At 47.6% G+C, this 22,256-nt stretch overlaps 1 long non-coding RNA gene across 1 annotated transcript; it reads left to right on the top strand.

Moving 5' to 3' along the window:
- The first annotated feature begins 5,955 nt into the window (after positions 1 to 5,955).
- On the top strand, positions 5,956 to 21,977 carry LOC142769042 (uncharacterized). Its single transcript, XR_012885621.1, has 3 exons — positions 5,956 to 10,295; positions 11,038 to 11,085; positions 21,842 to 21,977. It is a non-coding gene; the product is annotated as an uncharacterized LOC142769042 (long non-coding RNA).
- Positions 21,978 to 22,256: the final 279 nt, after the last annotated feature.

Genomic DNA, 22,256 nt, shown 5'->3' with positions numbered 1-22,256 from the left:
CTAAAGGGAGATTTAGAAACGGCGACGCGGGAGGTTCCGCCAGAAGCACTGCTCGAAGTGGTAGACAGCAAACTCCTACACATGTGGGAAGCCAAGCGCAGCCTGCAAGACAAGTGGAAGCGTCAACGCCACAATCGAACGCTGCGCAGGCGCATAGCACGGCTAAGCAGGGACATCGAAGAGCACGCGTTACAGGTATTCAAAACGCAATGGGAAGAGATCTGCAATGGGATGGAGAACCAGCTGGGGCGGGCCAAGACGTGGCATCTCCTCCGGCACCTCTTGGATCCGGAGGAGACGAAAACATCGCACGCACATAAGCTTAACAAGTTGCTGCACGACTACAAAGGCACCCACGTGGACTTTCTAGATGACTTGCCAAGCCGTTACTTTCAGTCACGTAGCCCCCTCGCGCACTCGGCATACGCCTGGGAGGGTGAGGGTAACGCGGAGCTAGACGAGGACTACAGCGTTGCAGAGGTGAGGGCGGTGCTGCACAGGCTCAATACAAAGTCGGCGCCAGGCCCGGACGCGATAACCCACAAAGCGCTACGTAACTTAGACGATAAGTCGAGAGAACAACTGACGGCTTATATGAACGAGTGCTGGAAAGCGGGCGCTATACCGAACTCGTGGAAAACGGCGCGCATAATTATGATCCCCAAACCAGGCAAACGAGTACAGATTGACAACCTTCGACCGATATCTCTGACGTCCTGCGTTGGTAAGGTCATGGAACATGTGGTTCTCGCTCGTCTTACCAACTACCTCGAGGACCGAAACATGCTCCCACACACGATGCTGGGGTTCCGTCGTAACCTTTCCACGCAGGACGTTATGCTTCAACTCAAGCACGATATCGTAGACAATTCCGCACGATCCACCAAAGCGATACTCGGGCTCGACCTCAAAAAGGCGTTCGACAACGTTAGCCATGCTGCGATACTTGAAAGTATACGAGCGTTGGGACTGGGCGAGAGAACGTACCACTACGTACGGGATTTTCTTACGGGCCGCCGGGCCCGATTAGCGATCGGCGGACTAGAATCGCAAGACATATACATGGGTTGTATGGCCACGCCGCAGGGCTCCGTAATCTCGCCCATGCTCTTTAACCTCGTGCTTGTCGGATTACCACGAAAACTCACTGAGATAGAAGGCCTCCACCATAGCTTGTACGCCGATGATATCACCCTCTGGGTTGCCGAGGGAAATGACGGCCACGTAGAGCAAACGCTGCAGGAAGCCGTCGACGTGGTGCAGGACTGCCTTCGCGACACTGGCCTCGAATGCTCCGCCGCTAAATCGAAGCTCCTGCTCTATAGACCCTCGCGCAGGGGCCGTAAACCCAAGAACGCTGATTCCGCATTCGAGTGCGCATATAGAGAAATTAATGTACGCACATCATACGGCGCTGTCATCCCACAAGTTAACACCATTAGGGTACTGGGCTTGCGCCTGTCCGCCAACGGCCGCGACGGCGAAACCGTTCGCAGACTAGAGGGCGCGGTCAATGAAACAATCCGGTTGCTGAAACGAATAACAAATCGGCATAGCGGAATGACGGAAAGCAATACCATTCGCCTGGTACATGCTTTCGTTATGAACCATATAACGGACGTCACCTCCTACCTCAAGTGGCAGGCGACTGAACGCACCAAACTAGATTGTCTCATCCGCAAGGCGTACAAACGCGCAATCGGATTACCGGCCAATACAAGCACGGAAATATTTCTCGAGCTGGGATTGCACAATACTCTATATGAGATAATCGAAGCACACAACATCGCCCAGTACGAACGTCTGGCGAAGACCAGAACTGGTCGACACATCCTCGAGACACTGGGTATCAACTACCATACGCAGCGCGGCGAAAAGGTCGGGATACCCAGACGTATTCACGAGCGCATCGTCGTTCTGCCGTTGCCTTAGAACATGCACCCGACACATCACATCGGTCGGCGCAACAGGCGCGCCCAAGACCTTGAAAAGAAATTCGGCAATAGCAAAGACACAGTTTACGTAGACGCGGCCCGTTATGACTGCCACCGCGGCTTCGTGGTCGCGATCACGGATCATGTAGGAACTTGTGTCACGAGTGCGACAATAGGCACGGAAGAGACGGAGGCGGCCGAAGAAGCTGCCATAGCCCTCGCGATAGCCACCACGGACGCCGAGGTGATAATAGGCGACTCGCAGGCGGCGATACGCAACTACGCCAGCGACCGGATCTCCCGCGAAGCGGCCCGCATTCTCCAAATTCACGAACGCAACATATGCCGCAAAAACGACAGTTTCCTCGTATGGACCCCCGCCCACACGGACCCTCCGCTTGCGGGACCGCGACTGCCTACGCCACGGCTCGTGGACTTACACGCCGAGCTGCGACGCCTGCCGACAGTCCCGATGTCTCGCACACTTCGACAGCGATGCGGGAATGGACGTGGGGGGATCGCATGACCACTTTCAGAGACATCACGCACCATTACAGACTGAACAGATGCAAATATCCACCACCCCACGCCAAACCAAACAAGAAACAGCCGGTTGCCTGGAGACAACTACAGACACACACGTACCCGAATCCGGTGATCCTTCGCCTCTGCTACCCAGGCATTTATACGTCCGACGCGTGCAAGGCGTGCGGAGCCAGAGCGACGCTGCAACACATGCTGTGGAAGTGTACCGGTAACGCGCAGCGGTCCCCTACGAACCCGGTAGACATGGCGGTCTCGAACCGCGAGGCGCGATGGGAGGCGGCTCTGCTCAGCCACGACCTTGCCGATCAACTGTGGGCCGTCCGGCATGCCCAGGATGCCGCTCGGGTCCAAGGACTGGAGGTCGTCACCTAGGCCGGGGTGCTTGTAGCCCCACCCCGCTCAATGACGCCGGACATGTTCAATAAAGTTTTTACTCACTCACTCAACGACGCACAGAAGAAATCTCTCACTGGCACCACCTTGGAGGTCAAAATGTAACACTTGTTACAGACTGCGACTACGACTACGAGGGACAAACGGGTGCCGCTTTAAAAAGCTTCACCCCTAAAGAAAAAAAAAACATTGAGCCGGTAAATATATTGCATTAAAGGGGCAGTGTATCACGTTTTACTGACATGTAACCGCGTGTATGTCGGTCAAACAGGTCACTGCATTAACGACCGCGTCCGTGAGCAAGCGTCTACAACGAAACAAAACAAACAAGGGCAGTGACTGGCCCTTCGCTGCAAAAACGTGGTTGCAAACCTGAATTTCAAGGTTGCATTGTAATTGAAAAAAAACAAAAGGGGAAAAACAAGCCTGATCATAGAAGTTCGCAAGAACTCTTGCCTCAAAGGCAAATGCATCAGCATGCGGTCTATTTTTTTATCAGCTAAAAAAGTTGCATATCTCACTGGTAAGACGCGTGTGTGTTAGTTTCGTGCTTCTTTGGCTGCTTAATGTTAGCCATTGAGTGGTAGTCATTCGTATAAATAAGGTCACATTTCTATTCAATAAACTGTTGTTAGTTTGTGCTTTGTCTCTGTATGTTTCTTCTTGTGTCCCGTTTTTTTTCTGTGCATCAGCCCCCGTCAAGGTGAATCACCAACAAGCCAATCTGAGAACCCTCGAAACTAAAAGACCTGCATGGTCCTGCAAGTTGACGTGCAAACGTAGTGTTTACTGTGAAACCGCGGCAGGTAATAACCGTGGAGCCGAACCACGAGATTGAAGTAACTAGGATAATAAGAATGGGGTGGAGCTCATTTGGCAAGCACTCTCAAATCGTGACAGGTAGATTGTCACTATCCCTCAAGAGGAACGTATATAAGAGCTGCATCTTACCGTTACTAAGCTCTTGAGCCGAAACCTGGAGACTTACAGAGAGGGTCCAGCTTAAATTGAGGATGACGCAGTGAGCAATGGAAAGAAAAATGGTAGGTGTAACCTTAAAAGACAGGAAGAGAGCCGAGTGCATTAGGAAACAAACGGTGGTTAAGGATATCAAAGTTCAAATCAAGAAGAGGAAATGGACATGGGTCGGACATGTAGCACGTAGACAGGATAACCACTGGTCATTAAGAGTAACTAACGGGATTCCCAGAGAAGGCAAGCGGGTTAGGGGCAGACAGAAGGTTAGGTGGGCAGATGAGATTAAGAAGTTTGCGGGTATAAATTGGCAGCAGCAAGCACAGGACCGAGTTGACTGCCGGAACATGGGAGAGGCCTTTGTCCTGCAGTGGACGTAGTCAGGCTGATGATGATGAGTCAGGCTGATGATGTAAAACGAAATGATAAAAGATTTCATCTACGATCCTAATGCTTGTCCCTCACACGAGTTATCTGAAAAATAAGCGTATGAAAACACAATATTCAAAAGCTTTCAATGTACAACAGGAGTGGCTTAAGGGAAACACTACACAAAACTGTACAAAAACACAGTACACATAGCAATAGACTACGGTGCCATAGTTTTAAGGGTTTGAGACAACAAGAGCTTTTAGGATAGTACAGCTTGTCCAGCGCCTAGGTATTCACTTTTCCACCGCTGTTTTCAGAATAAAGCCCTACAGAAAACCTAAATATTGTTTAAAGCCAGTAGTCACTTCTTAAAAAAGACCACACTTATCCTTCGCGTATAACATCGAAAATACATGTGAAAAAGGAACGTTTTGCCTAATCGACTACAAGGAATTGGCCCACACTTCACTTCTTTCATAATCGAAATTCATTGAACGCAGCAATTCACTACGTGTAAGTGATCTAGCTGTGTTAATGTGTGTCCACCTCGTAATTGCACACTTTTATCCTCTGGTGTCCATCTTCCATCCTCGCAGCGGGAGCTTAAACACTAGGTTGCCCATTTTGTGTGCATTACAAGACCCCTGTTTCAGAAATTCTAATGTTCGTTCTTGATTCACAGCACAAATATTCTAGTGCAAAACTTTTACAGATAATTAAAGTATCAGCTTGACGTGTTTACACGTTTACACAGCCGTCGGGCTTACTCGTAGATTTACGTTGTCTACTCTAATAAAAGATCTACACCTGAGGCTTACGCCTTGAAAACACCCAATCGTTGAGCAATTTATTTGCTTTGGCGCCTTGTGTGATTTGAAGCTCCTACTGCGCAATACTACATGCTTTATGAATATTCCACCATACGGCATTTATATAATGTTCTTCCCGAAACAGTTTCAAGAACACCTGATTGACAAGCAGGTGGTCTCAGTTAGATTTTATCTCCAAATAAAGAGCTCTGAATTTTTTATTTTATATGCGTACTTCTTAATTTTTACAGCGAATTCTGTTATGAGATCACAACTCGGGTCTCGTTCAGCGCCATAGTTGTCCGCCACCACCGCCGCCGACGTTCGTAACAACATCGCACGAAATTAAGAAAAAAAGTAGTACTAACGACACAGTGGTGCTCTAACCTGAGTCCGCTGAGTGCAAGCTCAGTATTCTACAACTGAGCGAGGCTGGTGCAACTGAGCCACGCTGATTATCTCCACGATGGTGTGCTCGATGCCAATGTCTTCAATTTCATGAGCCTGTGCAGTTAGAGTCTTCTTGACTAGAACTGCGGTGCGGGGTGAGAATGTGAGAGTGCTGTAGCCAGGGAGCTTGATTTTTTCAGTGTGGGTTTCCTGCAAAGCGATCATATCTGGATTATTTGTTTTAACATATTCTTGCAAGTTTGCAAAACGAGGTCTGTAGGATGTGCAATTCCAGTGCCAAATTCGAAGAGTGGGGAGTGGCTCAGACTGTCTATGTGTGGGAGCTGCCATTCTAGCAGTTTATTCCCGCCCGGTGCCGGTCGTTTGGTGCTGTCGATCGAATTTCCACTGCAGTTTTATTCCCTTAAGTTTTTCGCTCTTTCCGCTTGGTCCCTGATTGCTCCACCAGCTGCTCACGGGACACAAAATTTTTGTAGGCATATGTTATGAAGTTATGCTGTTGTGCCATGAAGCCATCAAGCTTGGCGTCGAGCATGCTTACAGTACGGGTCAGTGGTTCTACCTTTTTCTTAATTTTAGTTACCACTTTCTCTATGGTTGTGTCTACGGATGCGAGGAGTTTCGCAGTGAGGGCTTTCTCGAAAGCTTCAAGGAGCATCTTCGCTTCATGTGCTTGCAGCCTTTCTTATACCCACTTCATTATATCGGCTTCCGTCTGTTTTAGTATGCTGTCGTCAAGTTCTAGTGTGCTACACTCGGCTGGTGGGCGTTGTTGTACCCTCCGTTGTAGATCTTGGACTTTATTTTTCAGAGCCCGGATGGTCACTGTCTGAGCAGGCGAGATGGTCGAGGCACTTGTAGTATTTAGAGAACTGGGCCCGTCGCTACCGGTCACCGCGGCGGCGTAACTGATTCTCTTAACGGAGTGACACCATGATGGCGTGCGGGATCCAGAGCGACCTTTTTTCTTAGAGCGAGAGTGACTTTGGTCAAATTTTGAGGAAAAGAGGGGGCCCGTGAAATTTCTGGTGTGATAACTAACCCGGGTAAATCATTGGTGCAAGCCCTCCAGTGATTCTCATGGGCGCGGGCGTTGTCGAGCTGCTGGCGTCTTACTTGATACGGAGGGGGGTTGCTGCGGAGTTTCTTCTTGCATTCCTTTCCAGCAGTCTCATGGTCTTCTCCGCAGTCTTGCACATTGGTTGGCAGTCATGTGGTTCTGTGTCCTTGTCATGGCCGCATTTGTAGCAGAAGTTCGCTTTCGGCTGAGGGCAGATGTCTTGTCCATGACCTAGGGCGCCACAGGTTCGGCAATATTGGATGGACTTCCGGTATGGCTTGCATCGGTAGTCTCCACTGAGGCACGTCACGTAAAAAGGAACGTGCTGCCCATCGAAAGTGATAACTGCAGCTGTGGAAGATCCCAGCATGCACGCGCCAAGTACGTGATATCTTGGGTCTACGCGAAGTCCTGCAACAATTTTTGTGGGGCTTGTTCCTGGTTCGAGGCCATAGATCACTCCGCGGCACACATCATCGGGGTGTCGAATGTGCGGATTCACTTGATATATTACTCCCCCGAGCTGTATAGCATTTATACTTTGCAGTTTGGAAGCTAGTACAGTACTTGCTGTACTTGCGATGATCACATTCTCTACTTTCTGCACCTGCACTCACACATGGTCATAGAAGTCCTGCTGGGCCAAGCCACTGGATCTTCCAATGGCATGTGTAACCCCGATGAGTGTTTGTTTTGAAAGACCTAGTCCTGGCTGCGGGCGGAATACAATTTTGAAGTCACCAGTAGGGAATGGCCGCATTGTAGTGCTGCGTTGACGTTGCGGTCGAGATTCGACGTCTGGCTTCACAGGTTGCGTAGCTCGTTCTTCGGCTGACTTTTCTTCTTTGGCTGACCTGCCTTTACAGCCACCTTGAAGCCACCCAATGTGAGCTTGACCTGTTGTTTTGCCACTATTTTCATGAAACGTTCATTGTGATGCCGTTCTTGAGTTACCCTCCGTGTTGTCCACTTGCATCGTACTCGGGTTTTCTTGACGTGGGTTAGACGTCTGCGTTTCCATGAGAGCGCTAGCTCTTTACCTCAGACGCTGCGTCTCTGTGTTGCGCGAGCAGCGTGCTCGTGCACCTACGAGACGCTGGCGTCCAGCTCGTTTCGCAGGCCCGTCCTCGTGCCACATCGGCGTTCGCGTGCAGCGCGTCCTTTGAATTCCTTGGCGATGTTGCGTCCCAGCGAACAGGCACAATATGTTTAGAGTTCAATATCTAGTAAAAAAAAAGTGGCAGCATATCCACGGAGTGAATGATGGAGAGTGGGGCGAAGGATTCGTCCGTCCATTTATTGTTGCTTCCGTCCGTCCATGCCTCCGTCAGTGTGACCATCCATGCGTTCATCAGCCCGTCCGTGCGTGCGTCTGTTCGTGCGTCCATCCCTGCGTTCGTCCATGCAGCCGCCCCTGCGTCCGTTCATGCGTCCATCCATGCATCTGTCTATGTGTCCGTTTGTCCATATATTCAACACTCCAAGTACCACCATCTCGCATCTTTTCATCATATACTCCCCATATAGAAGCACCACCATCCAGCGGACATTTCACGGACTAATCGAGAAGTGGCACACGCACACTTTCTTACGGCTTGCGCTTCGGGTCCACTTCCCACCTTGTAGGTCAAAATGTTATACTTGTTACATACTACGGGGGACGAACGGGTGCTGTTATAAGAAGTTTCGCCCCTAAAAGTACACTCACTGCGATGAGTCTGGTATCAAACAATGCCTTGCAACTTGAGGAATCCCAGGTCACCAAACGCGAGCAGTGTCCAGGCAAGGTTGCACAGAAAATAAAAATAAGAGCAGGAGGCCATGTGAGGTGCGACTACACACCTCAGCCCCCTGGCGGCCTTTTTTCTCTCATGACAGGGAAAAAATATTTACGGCTTGCCATTTGTTTTTTTTTCTAGTCGTATACCTCCTATTATTGTGAATACGTTATTCGGAAAACTGAAATTCTATGGAAGACAAATGTCCACTGTCAGCGAAATCCAACTTGTCACGCATACCTGAGTCACCTAAAGAGAATTTCACCAAGTATCATTGCGTCCAGTATTACTTAGAATTGTGCATCCTTTTGGTGATGCAGCACCAACATCATTCCACTCGTACAATAAATTCGAGATGGCATGCTATCTTATGCTAAGATAAAAAGAGAGACCAAATGAATTTACGCACTTGAATCGGGGCCTACACAACATAACAGAAAATGCATAATTCAAACTTTCGGTGTTGTTGCCATACTTGAAAAATATGAGCTAGTAATGAACAGAAATCTTATATCACATACTCTCACTTGTGAGTGCTAGGTTATTGTGACCTTAATTATAAAAGCAATCTAAAGCAAATCTTGAAAGATTGCTTTTCCGCTTTCGCAAAGCCTGCAGATTAGAAAGCCACACTACTCTGGCATTATATATAGAACGAGCTGTGTGTTTTTTGACGCCTTTAGGCTCCATTTTTTGTGGTGTTGTAGGGATGACAAGCTTAACTGTGGCCCTAGCTGTCTTCCTAACATTACTAAAAATGGCACATCTATATACACTGTGCATAAGTACTCAAGAACAATTTTCACTTAGCTCCGTGGAACTAAGTTATTCATAACATAGAGATAATGACATTTTCAAGCTTAAAATCTAGCATAGCTGTACTAATTGTTGGATGGCAGTCTCCGCATAGAATACGGTCTATAATTTTTCATAAAGAACTAATGCCAAAACGTTGTCCACCAATAGCAGTGCACCAAATGTGTGCTGTGAATGGGTTGCTTGCTGCACGAAGCTAGCGAACACTGCAAATGCTTTGTTTTGTATAAGTTATCACTACCACTGTATGGCCTGATTTTGCGGGAAAAAATAAAACACCTCATGTGCGAAGACTGCAAAAACAGAAGCTGCTTCAGTGCTCGTATGTCGCAACTTTTTTCATCTTTTCTATTGTGATAGCCGCAGATGTTCAGGCGATTAACTCCTGCTTTTATTTTTAGTTAGTATCACCCGTAATTAAAAGATCTGTGTGAATCAACATTTCGAGTATGGCCTCAGTACGATAGCACCAGGCAATATTATTTCCAATGCGTAAAATTCGGCACACAGCGCAAGGAAAGGTAACATGCAGGATGAAGTCCTTTCATATTCGTTTTGACAGAGCGAGGGCAAAACATTTAAAATGTGCCTTTGTAAAAACAATAAATACCACTTGCATTAAAAATTTTCAGCATAATTGCAGTCGCTCAATAAATGAAAAAGAGAAACAATTTACAGGAGTAACGTTGATTTTTATCATATTGTACTTGCAGTAGCAGCACGTCTTCCACACTGTGGTGCACGCCCGTTTTCTTAAACATTTCTTTTCATGAAATTATACCTCAAGCTCTTCAGGATTGAAAGGTCAGATGAAGAATTTTTTAATGACTGACATACGTCCGAGCAATGTGTCAGTGCCCTTAAAAATGAATCCCACGTCAGCAAATACAAACCAAGAGACGTGACATTAATATCACAATTGGTAGGTGCAGATTTGTTGCCTTTAAGAACTGCTGCAGTGAATACAATTCAGAAAAACATCCTGGCTGCTACCAATGCGGTGTGTGTTCTATGTTAATATCAGCATATTTGCGTTTCTCTTATTCGAGAATCGCCATTTCTAGAACGTGGTGCTCGCGCTTGGCCTCAAGATTAAAAAAAATTGTTCTGAATTACTAATCCGCCTCTTATTATGCACTGAAGGAGTTCAGAAGCATGAGCAAGGTCCTCCTTAGACTTCTTCGATGGAGCGCCATTTTAGGTAACTACAGTTCGTATTACACAAGCGAGAAATCATGTTCTGCGATGGTTAAAAGATATGAACAGTCACTTTTTTCTTCTGCACGGCATGTCATTTATTATATCACGAACTCTTGAAATAAATAACGACGTATACGTTGACTACTTTACGATGCGGTGCTAGCGTGTTTTCTTAGAGGTATTTAGAAGTAACGCATCTGATTCTTAAGAACGATATACACGCAACGTAGTATCTTTCTTCTCAAAATTTCGTGCTAACCTTTGAATATAAGAGTGAAAGAGAAGATACTCGCAATATATTACTAAAAAACGATGATTTGTAAACTATTGCTGATATTCTCGTTTGCAATCTGAATCTCTTTTAATGCTTGGTTGTGCTGTATTCATTCATGCTCTAAGCATCGAAGCTCTCGAATGTTTTGACGGAAGCAGTCACTTCTTGCTTTTCAGTTTATTGAGGGAAAATAAACAGTAAAAAAAATAGTGAAAGGGCCACTCATTTCCTCAGTGCACATGTGATGTTTTGTACCGGCCCTACATTGCTGCTCGAATTGAACAACGAACAAAACTAGTTGTTGACTACGGTCTAAATAGTAACAGCCAATTTAGCCGCAGTTTCTGTATATATAGATCGATTGAGAGCACACAGTGTTCGGCGAAAAAAAAAACTTTCTTTCGGACTCCAGATGAGCGCTGAATATAATAAAATGCTGCCAGTAATGATTTCTACTTTTTTTTTTCAGCGTTTTGCGAAGCCTCTTCAAAAACAGTAGTGAGCAAGAGTGTGCCTTGTAAGTTAATTAAGTGGAAGCTGCTGTAAACAGCCATCTTTTCTGTATTCTTTGTTTCTTTCCCACTAATGGAAACAAGATACAGCACATATCTTTTGAGTTGAAGCCCGTAATATATACAGTGTGGCACGGCGTGCTAAAGCGAAAATAAACCAGAAATAAATGACATTGTTCTTAAGAAAAGATAAAGCATTGGTCATTAAACAAGTGAAAATGTCGCCATGAAGATGAATCGATGAAGGGAATAGCAACAAATGGGAATGTTAAACTGTGGAATGCTAGCAGATAAATCTTTTGGATCCAACCTTCCTAAACACTAGAACTGTCTCGTTTAAGATCTCTCGTAAGCCTATGGCACGGTGAACTAAGGTCTCGCATGACTATACAACCGGCTCTACAGGCTGGTTTAAGCGAGTAAGGCCGCTCTATAGAGCGAATAGGTTATCGTGCTATCTGTCATCCTAATGCAAAACACCGACAGCACATCACACACACGAACTTTCTGATGGTGATGCCGGCAGTGATAGCGCTTGCACCAGTTTTCTACGCCTTTATGAACAGAATTCGGCAACGCAGTGTGCACCCTCTCGCGGCCACCGGTGCCCCTTCACGTTGCTAGGCATGACAAAAGATAAGCGAGGCATTTCCTCTCCGCTTGAGTATTTACGGCCGGCGGGGCTAGGATGAGTGCGATATAAATGGCGGGCGGGTTCCATCTGCGCTTCAGCTGCGTTGATTCTCAGTGCACGTGCACTTTTCCTAGCGCGTAGAACATGTGGTGCGTGCGTTACTGTCCTCAATCGGGACTTGATAGAACTTTGAGAGCGAACTCCGACGGTTAAATCTCGTAATAAGAGGGACAATAGCTGCCATGGGAAAGGTGAAATTCTTAGTGCACTAAACGCGTGACAATATTTTGTTTTGTCTTCTGGTATAGCGCGTAATATCATGAAATGCGTTGACCCTGAAAATTGCTTAACGCTGTTCTGCGCAATAGTTCATACTGTCTTGGTCTCTGTTCTTTTGAATTTTGAAAGCAAATTGGCCAAGTGACACATTTACATGTAGCAAAATGTTTCTATCGGGCGGCAAAGTCTAGTAAGATTGCCCCAAAAAATGTCGAAAAGGCACACCACCAGAAAAGTTTCTATTGCCGGCCTCTACCTTGAAACAATAAATATTAACATGTGGCCTATCCTTAAGGATAGATCATCTGAACGCGGCCGCCTTCGCATGAAGGTGAAGTGCTAGAGGTGTGTTCAAATTCAGATGCGTGTTAAAGAGCACAAGGTAATTGAAATATAGAGCCCCTCCTTGGAGTATGGTCTCCTGATCATATCGTTGTACTGGCACTTGATACATGAATAATAATAAGTTTTCAAAGGAGATGAAGGTAAATGCTCCGGAAATTTTTACCAGCCGGAGCTTTGTTATGTTAAGTTGTTGATTTGCATTAGTTAAATAAAATGCAACCACCGTGCCAATGATATCATTCCGCGCATTTTAGGTAAGCTGTCAAGCACCGTAACCACAAAACCTACCCGGCCTACGCGTGCAGAATCACGACATATTTATTATTATTATTATTATTATTATTATTATTATTATTATTATTATTATTATTATTATTATTATTATTATTATTATTATTTTTTATTATTATTATTATTATTATTATTATTATTATTATTATTATTATTATTATTATTATTATTATTATTATTATTATTATTATTATTATTATTATTATTATTATTATTGCGACTGTTAAGACGTTTATTGGTGGACACTCGGCGATGATTCACGACAGCGAGAGTCAATGCGGGCACCGACTCTCTGCACGAGCTGCTCTTCTTATAAAAAGGGTGACCCACAAGAAGGCGCTGGAGAGAACGACCCACTGTTCGAAGGCTTCGCCACAACTACCTCGGGTACGAAGAGGGAGCCGCCTGGCGACCTAACAGCTGGTTACAATAGCGGGTCATGGTAGGCTTTGAGGCGCTCCACGTTGACAATGTCGCGCCCTCGACGGCGCATGTCCGAAGATGGTTTGATGGGTTCGATCAAGTAATTTACAGGGGAAGTGCGTTCGACGACACGGTAGGGGCCTTCGTATTTGGGCAATAGTTTTGAAGATAGGCCAGTTGAACTGGTAGGGATCGAGAGCCAGACGAGCGCTCCAGGGAGGAACGTGGGCGCAGTAGTGCTGGCGTCGGCGCGATTGCTTTTTTGCCGCTCTCTATCATGCACAGTAAAGGTCTTGCAAGCTCTCGACACTCTTCAGCAAGCTTGGCTGTAGCAGAAATAGGTGCCCACTCGGACGAGTCTGGCTTGTACGGAAGTATCGTGTCGATGGTGCGCGACGGCTGCCTTCCATATAATAAAAATAAAGGTGAAAAGCCAGTACTGCTCTGAGGGGTGGTATTATATGCGTAGGTGACGAAGGGTAGAATGGAATCCCAATTTGTGTGATCGGCGGCGACGTACTTGGAGAGCATGTCGCCGAGCGTACGGTTGAAGCATTCGGTGAGGCCATTCGTCTGCGGGTGGTAAGCAGCAGTTTTGCGGTGAACAACGTTGCACTCTTTGAGAATGGCTTCAACCACTTAAAACAGGAAGACGTGGCCTCGGTCACTGAGCAGTTCCTAGGGTGGACCGTGTCGCAGAATGAATCATTGGAGCAGAAAGGAGGCCACATCACTCGCCGTAGCCGCGGAGAGAGCGGCTGTTTCGGTGTATCGCGTGAGGTGGTCAACAGCGACAACGGCCAAGCGGTTACCAGCCGACGTTAGAGGAAATGGCCTATATAAATCGATGCGAACGCACCCAAAGGGCCTGGCAGGTCAAGGTAGAGGTTGCAGACCTACCAGTGCCAGGTGCGTTGAAGCTTTGTGGCGCTGACAATCTATGCAGGAGTGAACTAATTTCTGCACGTAGCGGTACATGCCGCGCCACAAGTACCGTTGGCGAACGCGGTGGTAAGTCTTCGATACCCCGGAGTGTGCTTATTGCGGATCAGAGTGAAAGAATTCGCATATGTCAGAGCGCGGACTGCGATGTATGACTAGTATCCTCTGGCGGCCGTCACCGTTGTAATTGCGTCGGTGGAGGAGGTCATCGCGAACGGCGAAATGGTGGGCTTGACGACGCAACGCGCGAGTGGATGGAGTGCATGGATCAATCAGCAAGTCTATCAGGGAGGCAATTCATTGATCTTCGCGCTGTTCAGTAGCAGTGGTATGAATGCTAATCGAAGAAATGGCAAGGTGAGACGCTGAGCTGTGGGCATTGTCGTCAGGCAAGAGAGAGCGCGACAGGGCGTCGGCGTCAGCATGTTGCCTTCCATTGCGGTACAGCACGCGGATGTCACAGTCTTGCAGGCGAAGTGCCCACTGGGCGAGACGGCCTGGGGAATCTTTCAATGACGACAACCAGCATAGTGCATGATGGTCGGTGACATCAAATGGGCGACCATACAAATGAGCTCGGAACTTTGTAAGGGCCCAGACAATTGCCAAACATTCTTTCTTGGTGACGGTGTAATTAGTCTCGGCCTTAGTATGCGTACGGCTTGCATACGCCACGACATATTCCGGGAACCCTGGTTTGCGCTGCACAAGGACAGCGTAGAGGCCGACACTACTGGCATCCGTGTATTCCTCTGAAGGGGCCGTAGGGTCGTAGTGGCGGAGTATGGGAGGCGACGTCAACAGACGATGAAGCGTTGTGAAAGCGTCGTCGCACTGTGATGACCACGAATGGAGAGGCTCATTATTTCCGAGGAGCTTCGTCAGCGGCGATATCATAGTCGCGAAGTTTCGAATGAAGCGTCTAAAGTAGGAACACAGCCCTACGAAACTGCGCAGTTCCTTGACGGATGTCGGCATGGGGAAAACGGTCACAGCCCGAAGCTTGGCTGGATCAGGGAGAATTTTGTCCTTGGACATGACGTAGCCGAGTAATCTCAGCTGCCAAGATGCAAATTGGCACTTCTTCAGGTTCAGTTGCAAACTGACGTCACTCAGACGCATTCCGAAGGCACTGAAGATGCGTAGAAAAGTCCGGAGCGAAAACGACGGCGTCATCGAGGTAGCACAGGCACGTGTGCCATTTCAGGTCATGCAGAACAGTATCCATCATGCGCTCAAAGGTGGCGGGTGCATTGCACAGCCCAAACGGCATGACGTTGAATTCGTACAAGCCGTCGGGGGTGACAAAAGTGGTCGTCGGTCTAGCGTCCTCAGCCATAGGTACCTGCCAGTACCCTGAGCGCAAATCGAGGGATGAAAAAAATTCTGCTCCTTGCAGGCAGTCAATCGCGTCATCTACCCGCGGTAGTGGGTACACATCCTTATGAGTGAACTTGTTGAGGCGTCGGTAATCCACACAGAACCACACAGTACCGTCCTTCTTCATGACGAGAACGACAGGAGACGCCCAGGGGCTGCTAGAGGGTCGAATAACATCGCGGCGAAGCATGTCGTCGACTTGCTCGTTGATTACACGGCGTTCTGTGGAAGTTACGTGATATGAACGTTGCCGCATTGGTGTCTGTGCGCTTGCGTCGATGCGATGTGTAACAGTGGGTGTGTGGCCGAGAGAAGGTTGAGCGACTTCGTCAGAAGAGAGGAATTCTTTCAACAGGCCCAGAAGCTGGGAACGCTAGCCCGGCGTAAGGTTGTCGAGAATGGAGGGAGCGAATACCTCATCAGATGATGAAGCAGATGTCGAAACAGCACTAAGCGTATACGGGAACTTGAGCAGTGCATGTCATCGGGTTAATCCATAACTTGTGCGTCTTCGATATGTTCCACGCTGCCGAGTCATTCCCTTCGCACCAACATAACGCTGTACGGGGATGAGTTCACAACAAAAATAATGGTGCTGCCGTGAGTGAGTTGCACGCTCGCGAAAGGAACCAGCAAGCCTTTTCTGATGAAAACGCAATGAGATGGCTGGAGAAGTGCGGTGGTGTCAGAAAGGCTTGCGCAGTAGACCAACACCGCTACGGACGAGTTTTCAGGCACTTGGGTGTCGTCTCTGACGCTTAACTTGCTTGCAGCAGATGGACTGTCAGCCAGCGTCAAAGAAGAGAAGTGTGTGAGTTCTCTTTCTGCTGGCGCGCAATGAATTACGGCGTCGTGGCGGGAGATAAAATCCCATCCTAGAATGACGCCTTGAGAGCATGAAGGAATTGTGATGAATTCGACAGAATACATCACGTCCTGAATCACAAGGCGGGTTGTGCATATCGCTGCAGGTTGAATGCTTTCGGCGCTGGCTGTACGGAGGGAGAGCCCGGAAAGTGGCGTGGTCACTTTGTGCAGTAATCACCTAAGTTTTATCTCCATGACGGATTCGGCGGCTCCAGTATCTACAAGGGCAGATGCACGAACGCCATCCACAAGAACGTCTATCACGTTCTACGGGCTTTCCTGAGGGTTTCCGCAGTTCGACAGCATCGCAGCCCTTGCCTCGTGGACTGCGACGACTAGTTTTCCTGGGAGCCCTCGAGTGAACGTGGCTGCATCAGCGATAAAGAGCGACGTCACGGAGATGGTGAGCGGCGGGTAGACGAAGCGGGGAGGGACGACGGTGACATAGGCGGTGGTTGGTCATAAGAGCGGCTCGATTGGCTGGGAAAATTGGAGGCGACCTGCGGTTGCCGCACACGATCGCAGCAGCGGGCTACGTGACCGACGCAACCACAAACAAAGGCGATGGGGCGATTGTCAGCAGTGCGCCATCGGTTCGCGGGTTTCATCCATGTCACAGAATGTTATGGGCGAGCCGGCTGCTGATATGAGTGCATGGTAGGCAGCACTCGGGGCACGTGGTTGACGCCGGCGTATGTAGGTGACACAGTTTCTCCGAAGGCCTGGGGCCTCGCGACGGTTTCGGTGTAACTTAGGGGAACAGGGACAGAAATCGGTGGGGGCGGCCTGGCGACAACTTGGGCGTATCTGAGTGGCACAGATACAGGAGGCGACTGGTGGTATTCAGGAACGACGTCCACGATTTCCTGCTGAATGGCTATGCGAAGCGGAGGTGGAAGTGTACTTGATGGCTGTTGAGCATGTTGTGGGGAAGCAAAAGCCAGTAAAGAGACCTGGCGGGCAACTTCCTCACGCACGAACGACTTGATTTCGGCGAGTAAGGTTGCGTAGTCAGAAACTGCTCACAAGGCCGAGAGATCAGCATCACGTGTGGTGATCGACGGGTCATCAAGCGCTGCCGCTGCAGCTGGTCGTAACTTTGGCATAATGTAATGACTTCTGCCACAGTGCGCGGGTTCTTGGCCAGGAACATGGTGAAGTCATCGTCGGTGATGCCTTTAAGAACATGCGTGATTTTGTAAGCCTCTGACATGTTCAGGTCAACTTTCTTGCACAAGTCAAGGATGTCCTCGATGTAACTTGGGAAGTACTCTGCTGTGTTGTGGGCTGGCTGGTCCGACGAAGCAGAAGAAGAAGAAGACGGCCGACGGAGACGTACGTGGCCGGCGGGGACACCGACCAGCCCGAACACGCCGTAGGCGCAAAGCGCCAAAGAAAGACCAACAACCGCACTCCACGGTTACCCAACACACACTGCCTTTATTTTACAGTCGCCTTGAAATCCTAGATGCCAGAGCGGCGCCCCCTGGCATCTTCACATGTCAATCCGAAACCGAAACCCAGAACCCAACAACCATCCCCTCCTCGAAAAAAAGTTCACCTATACACTGTTTATATTTATACATGATCGATACAAAAGTATATACCAAAGTATGTACGTTAGAACACATGAAAATTCGGAGCACAGCACACCGAACTCACACACTACAAGTCCTGAAAATGCACTGACAACCAAGAAAAAATGTACACAACTGTTCGGAACAAGAGTTCTACATCACGTAGTCCTCGAACCGACGCGGCTTCTGCCGCTTCCGCTTAGGGCGGGCCCTTTTGTGTGTAGAATTAGTTGTCTCTGCACCTTGAGTGGAAGATTGTGAAGGCTCTGAACGAGCGTTAAAATTTGGGGTCTCATCAGAGCTCACAGCATGAGCTTCGGAAGAATTTTGGGTACCGAAGTCCGGTTCAACGGTCTCAGGCTTATTTGAAGGTTCGAAGTGAACTGTATGACTTGGTGTACTTGAATCAGCGACACCGCCTGGTAACTCCTCCCCCCTTGAAGAAGAAATGCCTGTACATGGAGGCCACATGTAACAGTCTGATGCGTTGTTGAAAGGCGTGGACGGAACGTGATGAGGAAGACTTTTAGGTGTTGAAGACGAATCCGTATGAAAAATAAGGCGCGAAGCATTCCAGATGTTACCATCACTTAAGCGAAAAGAAGTGGGGCTAACCTGGCCCAAGACTTTGTAAGGACCCCGATACTTGGGGCGCTTGCCTGGCACACGAACCTTGACTAGATCGCCAGTGCGAACTTTGGACTGCTTTGCACCTCGACGGGTGTCGACATACTTTTTCATTGCTTGTTGACGAGAAAAAACCCTGGTACGAATTTGATCAGGAGAAGACACTGCTATGTTACGAGGCAAAGGGACTATGTCGAGAGCAACTCGCGGTTGCCTACCGTGGAGAAGTTGAGCAGGAGACACTCCAGTGGTGCCTTGTGGTGTGAACCTGTACGAAGCTAAACATTCAGTCAAGACTTGCTTGAGGGGACGGTGCTCTAATTGGGCGATCTGGATATGTTCCTTTAGAACGCAATTAAAGCGCTTGATTTGGCCATTTGATTGGGGATAGAAAACTAATGACCTCAAGTGCTGAATTCCTCGTTGTGAAAGAAAAGCCTCGAAATGTTGGGATTGAAACTGTGGACCATTGTCCATAACTATGGCATCAGGAAAACCTTCCCTGCTGAAGATTGAAGACAGAAACTCAATAATGACCTCAGACGTAACGGTATGTGTGAAACAAATTTCTGGCCATTTGGAATGGTAGTCGATGAGAGAAACAATGAACCGGGCATTTTGCGGAACATTATGCAAAGGACCGATAATGTCCATGCCGAGTTTCTGCCAAGGCCGATCAGGCCACTGGACTGGCTGCAACGGGGAAAATGCAGGTTTGGCAGACTTGTCAGTTGCTTGACATATATGGCAGTTGTAAACTGTATGCTCGACCTACTTGTCTAAGGCTGGCCACCAGTACCTGTCTCGGAGATTCTGTTTGGTGCGGACAATGCCTGGATGGGTCTCATGGGCAAGCTGTATTAGCTTGTTACGGAAAGAAGCAGGGATAATCACGCGTTCATCACGGAAAAACAAGTCCTCGACACAAGACAGTTCCTGTCGGACTGCGAAGTAAGGCAAGAATTCGGAAGCAAGAGCACCTTTGGAAGGCCATCCTTCACGTAAATATTTGAGAACTTGAGACAAAGTGGAATCTGCAGCTGTAGCTGCCTGAAGCTCAGCTTTAGTAATGCAGAAAGTAACTAATGAAACAACTTCCTCATACCGCTCTTCAGTAACCGATATCTGAAGAGGAAGGCGCGACAGTGCATCAGCAACCACGTTAATAAAACCCTTACAATATTGAACACTGAAATTATAATACATGAGTTTGGCACACCAACGGGAAATGCGAATGGGGCGGCGGCCTTCGGATCGTGCAGAAAGAAGAGCAACAAGTGCTTGGTGATCTGTACGTAATGTGAAGTGCCGGACTCATGTGGATGACTGGTCCGACGAAGCAGCAGAAGAAGAAGACGGCCGACGGAGACGTACGTGGCCGGCGGGGACACCGACCAGCCCGAACACGCCGTAGGCGCAAAGCGCAGAAGAAAGACCAACAACCGCACTCCACGGTTACCCAACACACACTGCCTTTATTTTACAGTCGCCTTGAAATCCTAGATGCCAGAGCAGCACCCCCTGGCATCCTCACATGTCAATCCGAAACCGAAACCCAGAACACAACAGACTCGCCGGTCTGCTGTGCTCGTTCACGTATACACTGTTCGGCTTGCAGCTTACGAACGGCAGGACGGCTGAACACGTCAACGACAGCGGTTTTAAAAGCAGACCAAGTCCGGAAACCAGATGCGTGGTTGTTGTACCACATGCCAGCCATACCCGCGAGGTAGAAAAACAGGTTACCAAGTTTAGCTGCCTCGTCCCAATAATTGGGAACGGTGACGCATTCGTACATGGCGAGCTAGTCTTCGACGTCGGTGCCGTCTGCGCCGGTGAAGACAGGAGGGTCGCGGATGTGTGCTACACCGGGACATGGCGTCGGCGTAGGAGGAAGCGTTTGCTGAGCGGCGTCTTGGTGCATAGTAGAAGGCACGGCACCGGATCGAAGCTGGAAGGGCATCGAATGCGGACCGAAGGTGTTTGAAGGGCACAGCACTCTCCACCAAATTGTTAAGACGTTTATTGGCGGACGCTCGGCGATGATTCATCACAGCGAGAGTCAGTGTTGTTATTCACGTAGTGATAGTGGCGCATACCCACTATGGGGGATTGGCCAAGAATCGAGTGGTTTTAAAAATTACTGTTCAGATTTGTAATAATGGAGGTATAACAGAAAGATTGCCGATAGCCTAGGAAAGTGTGGTGCCTAATGTAATGCATGCAAATATTTACATAAGCGAATTTATCTTTAGACCAGAGCAATAATCTCAATTTATACGTATATAATTATGTGGACATGTTAGCATAATGAAACAGGTTAATTAGTCACCTATTAGTTTCATCACTATAGTCCCAGACGGCCGCGCATACCGTCGCATTAGAGAAACTAGAAATGAAAGCTCCAAAAGACAAAATGACAGGCACAAATACGTCCATACCAATACCACATAAAGGTATTTCCAAACGGGTTTTTCGTAATGTGTTAAACCGCCTGCAGGTCAAAAAGAAATGATCTATTGTTTCCAGTTCATCACAGAACGCGCACAGTGGCGAAGGTGCCTGAGCAGACCTGTGTTTGTAGAAATTATTGCGGGGACCGACACTCTGCACGAGCTGCTCTTCTTCTTATGAAAAGAACGACCCACTAGAAGGCGCTGGAGAGGACAACCCACTTTTCGAAGGCTTTGCCACATTATCATTATTATTATTATTATTATTAAGCGGTAATAGTAGTAGTAGTAGTAGTAGTAGTAGTAGTAGTAGTAGTAGTAGTAGTAGTAGTAGTAGTTGAAGGGTAATGAAGACGTATTGAATAAGTTATGTTTAAAGTTTAACTTGGGAGATATTGAATATCCCCCTTAATTGAGCATATAAAATGACGCATGGCCAGACCTGATTCTCAAATACGGCGGCCGCATTTCGATAAGGGCAAAATGTAAAGAACATGCATGTTCTTCGAATAAGGTGCACGCTTACTAATCTTTGCTCATTGAAAGTAAGATGGAACACCCCACCTGCCTCATTATTGTATATAGTGCTTTTGGCGCATCAACTTACGCGAATAGTTTAGACACAGAATTGGTGAATGTAGTGATGGTAAGAAAGCTCGTCACAACGTATTACCTCAAATTTTAACGGTAGGAAATATGTTGTGTCTCGAAGAACTCTTCCCTTTAACTACTCGAGAACACTTTTTTTAAGTAAAAAATGTCTCCCAAAGTTATACAACATGCCAACTGAAGCAGTGAACTAAACTAAGTCTGATGAGTTGGGTGATGTACTTCTGTTTTTCTATAGCCAACTGGAGGGAAAATGTAAGGCTTGGAGGCCATTGCTTATTATCTGACGTGCTTGCCGTGTTTTCTATATTTGTATGGTTGGTTTCTTCCACAGCAAAAGATTCTGTGCGTCATTGGGCGTCTTACTTCATAATAGATATAAACGTAGTCATGGATAGCACACTGGCTCTCCGCTTGCATACAGAAGGAAGGACACCTGTTGAACATACAAACGAGCTCGTAGAAAGGGCAAGTACACCAAACATATATGTATATATATATATATATATATATATATATATATATATATATATATATATATATATATATATATATATATATATATATATATATATATATATGTGTGTGTGTGTGTGTGTGTGTGTGTGTGTGTGTGTGTGTGTGTCATATTGTCATATCTGTCATTTTAGCATGAAAGTGTTTATGCCGGCGTGCACCAAAATTTCAGTGACGTGTTACCGTCACGGAAATCATCGGCATCAGCAGCAGCAGCCTGACTACGTCCACTG

The sequence above is a fragment of the Rhipicephalus microplus genome, chromosome 8, assembly GCF_043290135.1.
Source record: "Rhipicephalus microplus isolate Deutch F79 chromosome 8, USDA_Rmic, whole genome shotgun sequence".
In the NCBI taxonomy this organism is placed as follows: Eukaryota; Metazoa; Arthropoda; class Arachnida; order Ixodida; family Ixodidae; genus Rhipicephalus; species Rhipicephalus microplus.
Note: the sequence above shows the minus strand (reverse complement) of the source record. Positions and strands in the feature narration are given on the sequence as shown.